The following is a 12941-nucleotide window of genomic DNA, read 5'->3' on the forward strand; positions in this document are numbered from 1 at the left end:
GGAGGTACTCTTACCAATTGATCAGCTACAATTACCAGCTGTAAGGTGGTAATGTTGTATTCAAAATCAGAATGCTTTTCGTTATTTAAAATGTTTTGTTTGCAATGCAGAGCTTAAAGCTAAACTCAGCCTTGGCACAGCAAAGGGTTAAATGCTGAAGGTAGAGTAAATGAGTAAATGTATACTACTACTAATAAGTATACTACTAATATTATAATACTACTAAAGAAAATCTGTTACCAAGGAAAGAACTCTTTGGCATGCAAGCAATTCACCAGTTAGACAAAATAATAAGCTGATCAGTAGAAAGACTAAGATTAATGCAAAAAATTGTAACTAAACTACAGATCTTCAAAATCTTCTGAACCTAGTACATACACTTTTTAGTGCCATCCAATCGGAGATTGCCCTATATTGGCGATGCCCCTCGGTTCCATGGTCATAGGTTCTCCTCAGCATGGATTCTATTAGACTGATGGAAAGAGTACACCACACTCACATTTTTGAACGCAAATGGGCAAATTGGTCAGCTTACCAGGTATTGCATTAGGGTGGGCACCCAAAAGCTCAAATACACATGCCTGTGGGTGTGAGTGAAAAAGAAAAAAGTATATATATATATATATATATATATATATATATATATATATATATATATATATATATATATATATATATATATATGCACACACATATACACACACACACACACACACACTTCTATTAATAAATGTAAACATGTATTAAAACATGGATGGTGTCAGTAGGGCAGAGGTTGGTGTCAGTGGGACAGTGGAGAGTGTCAGTTTTTTTTTTCTTTTTTATTCGTTTTTTCACAATATTATTATGTATATATTTTTTTACAATATTAAATTGTAATTGTTTTCGGGGCCCTGTTGGGGGGGGGATTTGGTGAAATATCAGGGGATATAAACAGACCCCTGATGTCTCACTTTTGAAACAAAGAAGCACAAGCCCCTTCCCCCACTCTCCATCCTGAAACATCCCCCACAGCAGCCAGCAGTAAGCTGGCAGCATACAGGGTGGGGGAGGCACATGGGGGGACCTAGGCAGCAGGGGGAATCTGCATAACACAGGGTGATTAGGGTATGCACATGCACACCTGGCGCACCCTGTGCGCACGCCTATGGGCAGGTGAGTATAAGACTTGATGGGTAATGAGGATATGGACTTTTTAAAATGGTATGTATCTTTAAATACAATGCTGCAAGTACCCAAATTGGTCTAGATTCCAGGTTCTTGCAACTCACTGCATATTATTTAAACTGTGAAAAGTGAGAGAGTCAGTACTCTGAGCCAACCAGACTCTGCTGTAGTGTACATGTGCTGACAATGAAGAAACTGCAAAGGTGAGATAATTGCAAATCCTTTAGTAGGTGAAGCAATATACACAGTATAGTGTATATATATATATATATATATATATATATATATATATATATATATATATATATATATATATATATATATATATATATATATATATATATATATATATATATATATATATATATATATATATATATACACACATACATACATACACACACACACACACAGTATCTCACAAAAGTGAGTACGCCCCTCACATTTCTGTAAATATTATATCTTTTCACGTAACAACACTGAAGAAATTACACTTTGCTACAATGTAATGTAGTGTGTGTATAGCTTGTATAAATTTGCTGTCCCCTCAAAATAACGCAACACAGCCATTAATGTCTAAACCACTGGTAACAAACGTGAGTACCCCCCTAAGTGAAAATGTCCGAATTGGGCCCAATACCCATTTTCCTTCCCCGGTGTCACGTAACTTGTTAATGTTACAAGGTCTCAGCTATGAATGGGGAGCAGGTGTGTTGAATTTGGTGGTATAACTCTCACACTCTCATACTGGTCACTGGTAGTTCAACATGGCACCTCATGGCAAGGAACTCTCTGAGGATCTGAAAAAAGGAATTGTTGCTCTAAATAAAGATGGCCTAGGTTATAAGAAGATTGCCAAGACCCTGAAACTGAGCTGCAGCATGGTAACCAAGACCATACAGTGGTTTAGCAGGACAGGTTGCACTCAGAACAGGCCTTGCCATTGTCGACCAAAGAAGTCGAGTACACGTGCTCGGCATCATATCCAGAGGTTGTCTTTGGGAAATAGAGGTATGAGTGCTGCCAGCATTGCTACAGAGGTTGAAGGGGTGGGGGGGGGGGGGGGGTCAGCCTGTCAGTGCTCAGACCATACGCTGCATACTGCATCAAATTGGTCTGCATGGCTGTCATCCCAGAAAGAAGCCTCTTCTAAAGATGATGTACAAGAAAGCCTGCAAACAGTTTGCTGAAGACAAGCAGACTAAGGACATGCATTATTGTTGGAACTATGTCCAGTGGTCTGATTAGACCAAGATAAACGTATTTGGTTCAGATGGTGTCAAGCGTGTGGCGGCAACCAGGTGAGGAGTAAAAAGACAAGTGCGTCTTGCCTACAGTCAAACATGGTGATGGGAGTGTCATAGTCTGGGGCACCATGAGTGGTGCCGACACTGGGGAACTGCAGTTTATTGAGGGAACCATGAATGCCAACATGTACTGTAATATACTGAACACAGCATGATCCCCTCGCTTTGAAGACTGGGCCACAGGGAAGTATTCCAACATGATAACAACCCCAAACACAGCTCTAAGCCCCTGTACACACGGTCTGAGATTTCGACAACCAAATCTGTCGGATCTTGTCCATCGGATCTTGTCCGAAACTGTTGCATACACACGGTCGGACTAAGTTGTCAAAAAATACGATCATTCAGAACGTGATGATGTAATTTCGTTACGATGGGACTACGTTCAGGCTAGTAGCCAATAGCTTTGATGTAGGAATTTGATCTGAGCATGCGTGGCACTTGGTCCGATCAAAATTCTCTACACATGATCGGAGTATGTCCGATTGAACCAGTTGGTCGGGAAATATTTCCAACATGTTGGAAAATTGGGTCCGACGGATATTCCGACGGAATCAGTCCGATGCATACCACACAAAGTCGGATTATCCGACGACACGGTCCGATAGGACACATTCCGACGGATTCTCCGACCGTGTGTACAAGGGCTAAGACGACCACTGCCTTGCAAAAGAAGCTGAAGGTAAAGGTGATGGACTGGCCTAGCATGTCCCCAGACCTAAACCCTATTGAGCATCTGTGGGGCATCCTCAAAACGAAAGGTGGAGGAGGGCAAGGTCTCTAACATCCACCAGCTCCGTGATGTCATCATGAAGGAGAGGAAGAGGACTCCAGTGGCAACCTGTGAAGCTCTGGTCAACTCCATGCCCAAGAAGGTTAAGACAGTGCTGAAAAAAAATGGTGGCCACACAAAATATTGACACTTTGGACCCAATTTGGACATTTTCACTTAGGGGTGTACTTACTTTTCTTGCCAGCAGTTTAGACATTAATGGCTGTCTGTTGAGTTATTTTGAGAGGACAGCAAATTTACACTGTTATACAAGCTGTACACTCACTACTTTACATTGTAGCAAAGTATAATTTCTTCAGTGTTGTCACATGGAAATATATAATAAAATACATGTGAGGGGTGTACTCACTTTTGTGAGATAGTGTGTAATATATATATATATATATATATATATATATATATATATATATATATATATAGCATAATTGGTGCTTGCCTCAAGCTTAAAAGAGCAGCATATGATGTGTATTTGCAATGTTCATACCCCTAAAGATTGAGAGCCTAAATGTAATACAATGCAATTTTTGTATGTTTTATCATGCATTGCAGCACTTTGATTATAGTTCACATTCCATGGATTTGCTTTAAATCACAGGTTAATAAATCATTGCTATGAAAGATCTTGGTATTTGCGCTGTCTAACAGCTGGATTGTGTCTTCTAGAACGGAGAGCTTACCATATTAGTCTCAATATGCGGTAAAGATGATGTGTGAAATTCTGAAGCAATACTTCAATGTTATAGAAAAGATCGAAACCAAGTACAAATAGTTTTTTACTTGGAATAGTACTGAAAAATGTAATTTGTTTCCTCCGTATTTTTGCACTTTAGATACCGTAATTCCTCAAACTGTCTGTGTACAGTACATTTTGTTCTACATTGTAAGGTTAATGGTAACGTCAGTGTCCTCCTGTCATTATTGTACTAATACCTATATTTTTTTATATACTGATAATTGTATTTCATATATATGGATCGTACAAGGATCTGATTTACTGTCTCTTTCCTATCTATATAGCATACTGTACATTCTTATCTCATGTTAAATGACCCCTGAGAGAAGATCAATAAGTCACCTACAGAGTCCATTTTAATTCAGCCTGAGCAGACTGATGAATTAATATCGAGAACAACAATAAAGAACATTGCTTTGCAACACTGCTAAACTGCTTTGTGTTGTCAGCAAACTTGAGACCAAACTTCTTATTCCTACCTCTGTTTCATTTAAGTTACAACTCCAGACGATAATTTATTTATCACCACCCTTTGGACACACTCCTTTAACCATATTTCTATCCAGGTATATACACTATCTGTAATGGCAAGCGATCTCAATTTGTAAAGTCAGAATTTAGGCTAGGTTTACACTACTGCGACCCCAAAGTCGGGAGAACAAGTCCCACCGAAGTCGGAACAAAGTAGTACAAAAACCTTTTTTGGAGTCACTGCGACTTGAGTCACACCAATTAGAATGGGGACCGTTGAAATACATGGATTTTTACTTGTCAATGCGACGTCACACATGTCAGGCCACACAACTCGCAATAGTGGAAACAGAGCCTTATGGAGTATTGTACCAAATGCTGTATATTTAGAAATATTTCTTATCGTTTTTTAATTTTGGAAATAATTAAGTATTGCATACCACTGTTGAAGTGATAAACTCCAAACAGAAAAGCAAGTTTCTTAAAGCTAAGTAATATGCTACTGTTATGAAAATGACTCAAGCTGCAAGAGAACACAGGGTATTGAGTAACTTATGCCGCGTACACACGGTCGGAGAATCCGTCGGAATGCGTCTTATCAGACCGCGTCGTCAGATAATCCGACTGTGTGTGGTATGCATCGGACTGATTCCGTCCGAATCTCCGTCCGACCCAATTTTCCAACATGATGGAAATATTTCCCGACCAACTGGGCCGGTCGTACATAATCCAATCATGTGTAGAGAATTTTGATCGGACCAAGTGCCACGCATGCTCAGATCAAATTCCTGCATCAAAGCTATTGGCTACTAGCCTGAATCTAGTCCCATCGTAACGAAATTACGTCATCACGTTCTGAAAGATCGGATTTTTTTGACAACTTAGTCCGACCGTGTGTATGCAACAGTTTCGGACACAATCCGTCAGACTAAATCTGACGGACAAAATCCGACGGATTTGGTTGTGGAAATCTCCGACCGTGTGTACAGGGGCTTAGAGGAGGTGAGCACCCCCCTCTCTCTCTCTCTATATATATTTATATACATAGATAAGACCACTTAGACGAAGCCAGCCATACATGAATCAAAATTCATCTGGTTCATCACGGAATGATGAATTTCAATCCATGTATGGGCTCTGTAGTTGTACAGAAGTTGATCTACCAATTGACTTCTGTACAACTGTCCTGGCAGATTTTTCCACTCGATCAGCAACACAGTCTAAAGCCTTCAATGCTGATCAGTGTATTGCGATAGTGGGGGAGTCGCCTCGCTGTCTGAATACCATTGCTCAGCCGAATATTCCACCATCCACCTCCAATGTGTGGATGGGGGAATTGGGCCAGTTTTATTTTCATTCAGCCAGCGGGTTGACTCATCAGTTTGCTGTATTAGTCATTAATGGGTTGCTAACAAGCATGCAGTTCTACATGTTTTAGAAACATAGAAAACATAGAAAAGTGGCGGCAGAAAAAGACCAAGTAGTCCATTGAGTATGCCCTTTTATTGTGTTTTTTTTTGTTAACTTTATTGTCTGACTATCGATCTATGTTTGTCCCAAGCATGTTTGAAGCCATTTACTGTTGACTGTCTCACTACCTCTACTGGTAGTTTTTTTTCAACTATCCTTTCAGTAAAATAATACTTTCTAACATTAGTTTTGAACTTTCCTCCAGTTCGTCTGAGGTCATTTCTCCATGTTCTTGATTTTGGTTTCATATTGAAAATACTGCCCTCTTGAACCGTATTCACCACATTGATGTATTTAAAGGTTTCAGTCATGTCTCCCCTTTCCCTTCTTAAATCTCTGTGTAACCGAGGTCTCCAGAACTGGACACTGTGTTCTAAATGAGGTCTACCTAAAGATCTATATAGGGGAATCGGGACCTCCTTCCTCCTGCTGGTGATCCCTCTAGTGATGCATCTTGGTATTATATTCACTTTTCCCATTGCCTGGGAACAGTGTTTGCTCATTTTGCAATCATTTAAAATAAGTTCCCCCAAATTGTTTTCTTCTGTAGTGCTTGCAAACACTGTATGCCAAATGTTGTACTCCTTTAAGGAATTTAAGGAATGCCAAATCATGTTCATTGTTATGCCGCATACACACGACCGGACTTTCTGGTAGACTTGGTCCTGCGGACCGGAATCTGTCAGACAATTCGATCGTGTGTGGGCTCCAGCTGACTTTTTTTCCCCAAAAGTCCAACGGACCTAGAAATAAAGCACGTTTCAAATCTATCCGACGGACTAATAATTGGGAAAACCATTCGTCTGTGTGCTAGTCCGATGGACCAAATACGACACAAGGGCAGCTATTGGCTACTGAACTTCCTTGTTTAGTGCCGTTTACGTCATCACGTCCAAAATGAAAGGACTTTCGAACGGACTTTGCCGAAAGTCCGTCGGGAAGACTGTCGAACCTAGTCCATCGAAAAGTCCGGTCTTGTGCATTTAAAAATCCGGTCGTGTGTACGCGCCTTTGCAGACACCTCCAGGGATATCAACCCTATTACACACCTTTGTGTCATCAGCAAAAAGACATACCGTGCCCAATAAACCTTTAGTTATATCCCTTACATAGAGATTAAATATAACAGGACCCAGTAGAGAGCCTTGTGATACACCACTAGAGACTGGTCTCTGTTCTAAATGACCCCCATTTACAGCCACACTGTGGTATCTATCCTTTAGCCAACTGCATATCTACTGAACCAGCCTAAGGCCGCGTACACACGGGCGGACTGTTCGCCCAACTTTGTTCGTCAAACAATCCGACAAACAGTCCGCTCAAAATTTGCATGAACGGACTTGACCACACACGATGAACGAACAGTCCGCTGAAAGCGTGCGCGATGACGTGAACGGCACGTACGACGGGACGAGAAATACGACGTCCAATACACTGCAATGCAACCTTCGCCGTGTAAATCCTTTCTGAGCATGCGCGAAACTTAGTTTGTCGAACAAGCCTACACACGAGCGGACTGTCCGCTGAAACCAAGTTTCAGCGGACGGTCTTACGGAAATTCCGAAAAACTTTGTTCGTCAGACTGTCCGCTGAAACTGTCCGCTGAAGCCCACACACGAGCGGACTGTCCGCTGAAACACTGTTCAGCAGACAAAGTTGGGCGAACAGTCCGCCCGTGTGTACGCGGCCTTAGGGTTAAGTCCTAGCTTGTACAATTTTTGTATTAGATCATTATGTGTTTTGTGAACTTACTGTCAATGATTTACCATGTTTAAAAAGTCTAAATTGTAAAACAGTGATTTTATACACATAATTAAAAAGAAAAATAAGCTTGTAATTCCAAAAACACTAAACTGACCAAATACCACTTTTTACTTTCCTGTAGCACCCAATGATAAAAGAACACACACGCATGCACGCACACAAGCACACATCTAGGCAGTTACAGCAACAGTTTTTTTCTCTTTTGGCATAAAGGTTTTACATACATGAATAAAAGCTGACTATTCTAAGCACCCCTGTACATAGTTTGTCTCAACCCTCTAACAGCCACTTTTGCTGGACAGCTTTGTTTATTAACCACTTCCCGACTGGCGCACGCCGATGTACGTTGGCAGAATGGCACAGACGGGCAAATGGGTGTACCTATACGTCTAATTTTTCGTATGCCATCGCATGCGCGCGCCGGTCGGGACCTCCGTGAGTAGGATTGCGGGTCACGCGGACTCCTTCTCCACAGGGATACCCACGATTGTCTCAGGGGGACGAAGAACAGGGAGATGCTAATGTAAACAAGCATCTCCCCGTTCTGCCTAGTGACAGTGTCACTGTTCTCTGCTCCCTGTCATCGGGGGCAGAGATCAGTGAAGTGTCACACACAGCCACGCCCCCACAGTTAGAAACACACCCCAGGACACACTTAACCCCTACACTGCCACCTAGTGGTTAACCCCTTCACTGCCAGTGTAATTTACACAGGAATCAGTGCATTTGTGTAGCACTGATTGCTATATAAATGACAATGGTTCCAAAAATGTGTCAAAAATGTCTGATGTGCCCACCATAATGTCGCAGTCATGATAAAAATCGCCGATCGTCACCATTACTAGTAAAAAATAAAATATTAATAAAAATGGCATAAAACTATCCCCTTTTTGTAAACACTATAAACCTAAACTGAGGAGAATTTTTTTTTTTTATATATATTTTTGGGGGATATTTATTATAGCAAAATGTAAAAAATAATGCGTTTTTTTTCAAAATTGTCGCTCTTTTTTTGTTTATAGCACAAAAAATGAAAACCGCAGGGGTGATCAATTACCCCCAAAAGAAAGCTCTATTTGTGGGGAAAAAAGGATGTCAATTTTGTTTGGGAGCCACGTCGCACGACCGCACAATTGTCAGTTAAAGCGACGCAGTGCCGAAGTGGTCTGGTCTTTGGCCAGCAAAATGGTCTGGGGCTTAAGTGGTTAAAGAAAGCTAAACAAATAACAGACTTACTGTCTGGATCACCAGATGAATATATGTATATACAGTATCTCACAAAAGTGAGTACACCCCTCACATTTTTGTAAATATTTTTTCATGTAACAACACTGTAGAAATTACACTTTGCTACAATGTAAAAGTAGTGAGTGTACAGCTTGTATAACAGTGTAAATTTGCTGTCCCCTCAAAATAACTCAACACACAGCCATTAATGTCTATACCGTTGGCAACAAAAGTGAGTACACTCCTAGGTGAAAATGTCCAAATTAGGCCCAATTAGCCATTTTCCCTCCCCAATGTCATGTGACTCGTTAATGTTACAAGGTTTCAGGTGTGAATGGGGAATTGGTGTGTTAAATTTGGTGTTATTGCTCTCACTCTCGCATACTGATCACTGGAAGTTCAACATGGTACCTCAGAGCAAAGAACTCTCTGAGGATCTGAAAAAAATGAATTGTTGCTCTACATAAAGATGGCCTAGACTATAAGATGTTTGCCAAGACCCTGAAACTGAGCTGCAGCATGGTGGCCAAGACCATACAGCGGTTTAACAATACAGGCTCCACTCAGAACAGGCCTCTCCATGGTTGACCAAAGGAGTTGAGTGCACGTGCTCAGCGTCATATCCAGCAGTTATCTTTGGGAAATAGACGTATGAGTGCTGCCTTAATTGTTGCAGAGGTTGAAGGGGTTGGGAGGGTAAGCCTGTCAGTGCTCAGACCATACGCCGCACACTGCTTTAAATTGCTCTGCATGAGGCCGCGTACACACGGGCGGACTGTTCGCCCAACTTTGTCCGCTGAACAGTGTTTCAGCGGACAGTCCGCTCGTGTGTGGGCTTCAGCGGACAGTTTCAGCGGACAGTCTGACAAACAAAGTTTTTCGGAATTTCCGTAAGACTGTCGGCTGAAACTTGGTTTGAGCGGACAGTCCGCTCGTGTGTAGGCTTGTTCGTCAAACTAAGTTCCGCGCATGCTCAGAAAGGATTTACACGCCGAAGGTTGCATTGCAGTGTATAGGACGTCGTTTTTCGAGTCCCGTCGTACGTGCCGTTCACGTCATCGCGCAAGTTTTCAGCGGACTGTTCGTTCGTCGTGTGTGGTCAAGTCCGTTCATGCTAATTTTGAACGGACTGTTTGACGAACCTAGTTGGGCGGACAGTCCGCCCGTGTGTACGCGGCCTGACTGTTGTTACAGAAGGAAGTCTCTTCTAAAGATGATGCACAAGAAAGCCTGCAAAAAGTTTACTGAAGACAAGCAGACTAAGGACATGGATTACTTGAACCATGTCCTGTGGTCTAATGAGGCAAAGATAAACTTATTTGGTACAGATGGTGTCAAGCGTGTGTGGTGGCAACCAGGTGAGGAGTACAAAGACAAGTGTTGCCTACATTCAAGCATGGTGGTGGGAGTGTCATGGTCTGGGGCTGCATGAGTGCTGCCGACACTAGAGAGTTACAGTTTAGTGAGGAAACCATAAATGCCAACATGTACTGTGACATACTGAAGCAGAGCATGATTCCCCTCCCTCCGGAGACTGGGCTGCAGGGCAGTATTCCAACATGATAACTACACCAAACACAGCTCCAAGATGACCACTGCCTTGCTAAAGAAGCAGAGGGTAAAGGTGATGGACTAGCCAAGCATGTCTACAGACCTAAACCCTATTGAGCATCTGAGGGGCACCTTCAAATGGAAGGCGCAGGAGCACAAGGTCTCCAACACCCACCAGCTCCGTAATGTTGTCATGGAGGAGTGAAAGAGGACACCAGTGGCAACCTGTGAAGCTCTGGTGAACTCCATGTCCAAGAGGGTTAAGGCAGTGCTGGAAAATAATGGTGGCCACACAAATTGACACTTTGGGCCCAATTTGCACATTTTCACTTAGGGGTGTACTCACTTTTGTTGCCAGAGGTTTAGACATTAATGGCTGTGTGTTGAGTTATTTTGAGGGGACAGAAATGTACACTGCTATACAAGCTGTACACTCACTACTTTACATTGTAGCAAAGTGTAATTTCTTCAGTGTTGTCACTTGAAAAGATATAATAAAATATTTACAAAAATGTGAGGGGTGTACTCACTTTTGTGAGATACAATGTGTGTATAAATACACAATGTGAGGGATGTACCTAGGGTTTTGTGAGATATTGTGTATAGGAAAAAAGCCTAAAAGAAGAAAACAAATACAGTCACCACAACTAGGGATTGGTAAGCTACAATATAATACATTTTTGTTTTTATTACAGCTTTGTTTTTAGGTATTTGTCCTTTGCCTTATTAATTAATCCTCTAGTGTAAATAGCAGGTATTACTGGAAGATACTTTGCCTATACAATGGAATTATAAAATATAAAAAATTATTATGCAAATATAACACTTTATAAAGTTGAAGCTATAATAGTACCGTATAGGATACAAAAAAATTTTTGCATGTAAAAATAACTGAAACCGGTAAATCCACTTTTAAACAAACATCCATGTAAATGTTTTTGGTTATCTGCGTATTTCTGGTACAAAACAACTATATTCCATATCATTTACACAAGCAAATGGCTAAATGAGGCACTTGGAAGGCCAGGAAAGATTATTTTCCAAATAAACAGACATTGTAACTGAATCAGATGCTCAGTGTTCTGAATCCGATTAATCATACAGAAAACCCTAATAATGAATACGGCATTTCTAACTGTCTACAGACAATAAAAGTACTTGGAATTGGAAACAAAATGTTACACTTGTTTTTCTTTGGAAATATGAAAACCATTCTGTATCCGATATGTCTTACCTCTGAACTCTGTAGCTCTCTATGCTCTGTCAGCTCAGTGAAAAACAATCCCAGAAATCAATAGTCTAACATGTTCCAGCTGCCAGGACTGTGCAGAGCTGCTAACCGGACCAAGGTGGTGTTCATTAGAGGAAAATCTTGAGTTTAAACCTCATAGCCCTGTTTTGTAATAAAGAGCTGTGACTGTGAGTCATAATAGAAGGCTGAGATTCAGTGACCTAGGACTCTGGGAGGTGTAGACTGGAGCCACACTTAGTATGAGATCTATTATGGGAAGGAGGGGAGTGGAGCAAATTACAAGAGTAGAAGACAAGCTGCAACTGACCTTTGCTGAAAAAACTAAAGACAATCTAAAGGCCCATACACACGATCAGACTTTTTGACAACAAACATGCAAATTAGCTGTTTTGGAGCAACATCCGACCATGTGTACGCTCCATCGGACAAACTTTTTTGCTTTTCATCGTACTTTTGTTGGCTGTGCGAACAGACAAACTTTCTGGCAACAAAAGTCTGATGGAGCAAAGTCTGATCGTGTGTACAGAAAACCATAGGACTTTTGTACAAAGTACAAACAGGCATGCTCAGAACCAATGCAAAAGATCAGACAACAATACAGAAGTTGACCAAAGGTGGCGGTAAAGAGCAGAAAAAACACATGATTTGGTGAAAGTTGGCTGAAAAAGTCCTGCTGTGTGTATGCAATACAAGTTCAGGGCCGACACCCTTTGTACAAAAATCCAAGGGAAAGTTTGTACAAAGTCCTATCGTGTGTATGAGGCTTTACAGAGTGCAGTTTATGGTTCTTCCACTATGTATTGATTAAAGGCGAACAAAATCCATAGATTTAACCATTTCCAGTTTCATTCAAGGCATGCCACGGAAGATAAACATCACAGTTGCTTGTGATTTCATCCAAACTGTCAAGCCATCTAAATCATAAGTCATAATAATAATTGACTATTTGTGTTGTACCAAGGCTATGATAGCAGCTTCCTTGGCCCAAACCACATGCAGAAGCACTGTGTCCCCTTAGTAGAAAATAGCAAAGTCTCAACTATATGTAGGAACACTATTTCACCTTGGTGGAAAATAGCAACATGTCAACTGCATGTAGGAGCTCTGTGTCCCTTTAGCGAAAAATACCAGTCCACCTGGCTGTTTTGAGAAATGTCCCAGAGCAAGGGATTTAGGTTAGCTGTGACACTGTCCCACAAAATCATG

At 41.3% G+C, this 12941-nt stretch overlaps 1 protein-coding gene across 4 annotated transcripts in view; it reads right to left on the reverse strand.

The window, feature by feature from the left end:
* CAPN6 (calpain 6) overlaps positions 1 to 11957 on the reverse strand; it is a 117601-nt gene extending 105644 nt beyond the window's left edge. Inside the window, exon 1 of one of the 4 annotated variants that reach the window (XR_013274384.1) lies at positions 11718 to 11956. The gene's annotated coding sequence lies outside the window, so the exon portion shown is untranslated. Of the gene's footprint in view, positions 1 to 11717 lie in introns of all 4 variants that reach the window. The other 3 variants (XR_013274380.1, XM_077480072.1, XM_077479988.1) reach the window with 3 other exon arrangements.
* Positions 11958 to 12941: the final 984 nt, after the last annotated feature.

The sequence above is a fragment of the Lithobates pipiens genome, unplaced genomic scaffold, assembly GCF_037356315.1.
Source record: "Lithobates pipiens isolate NorthernLeopardFrog02 unplaced genomic scaffold, aLitPip1_a1.2 Scaffold_1, whole genome shotgun sequence".
Classification (NCBI taxonomy): Eukaryota; Metazoa; Chordata; class Amphibia; order Anura; family Ranidae; genus Lithobates; species Lithobates pipiens.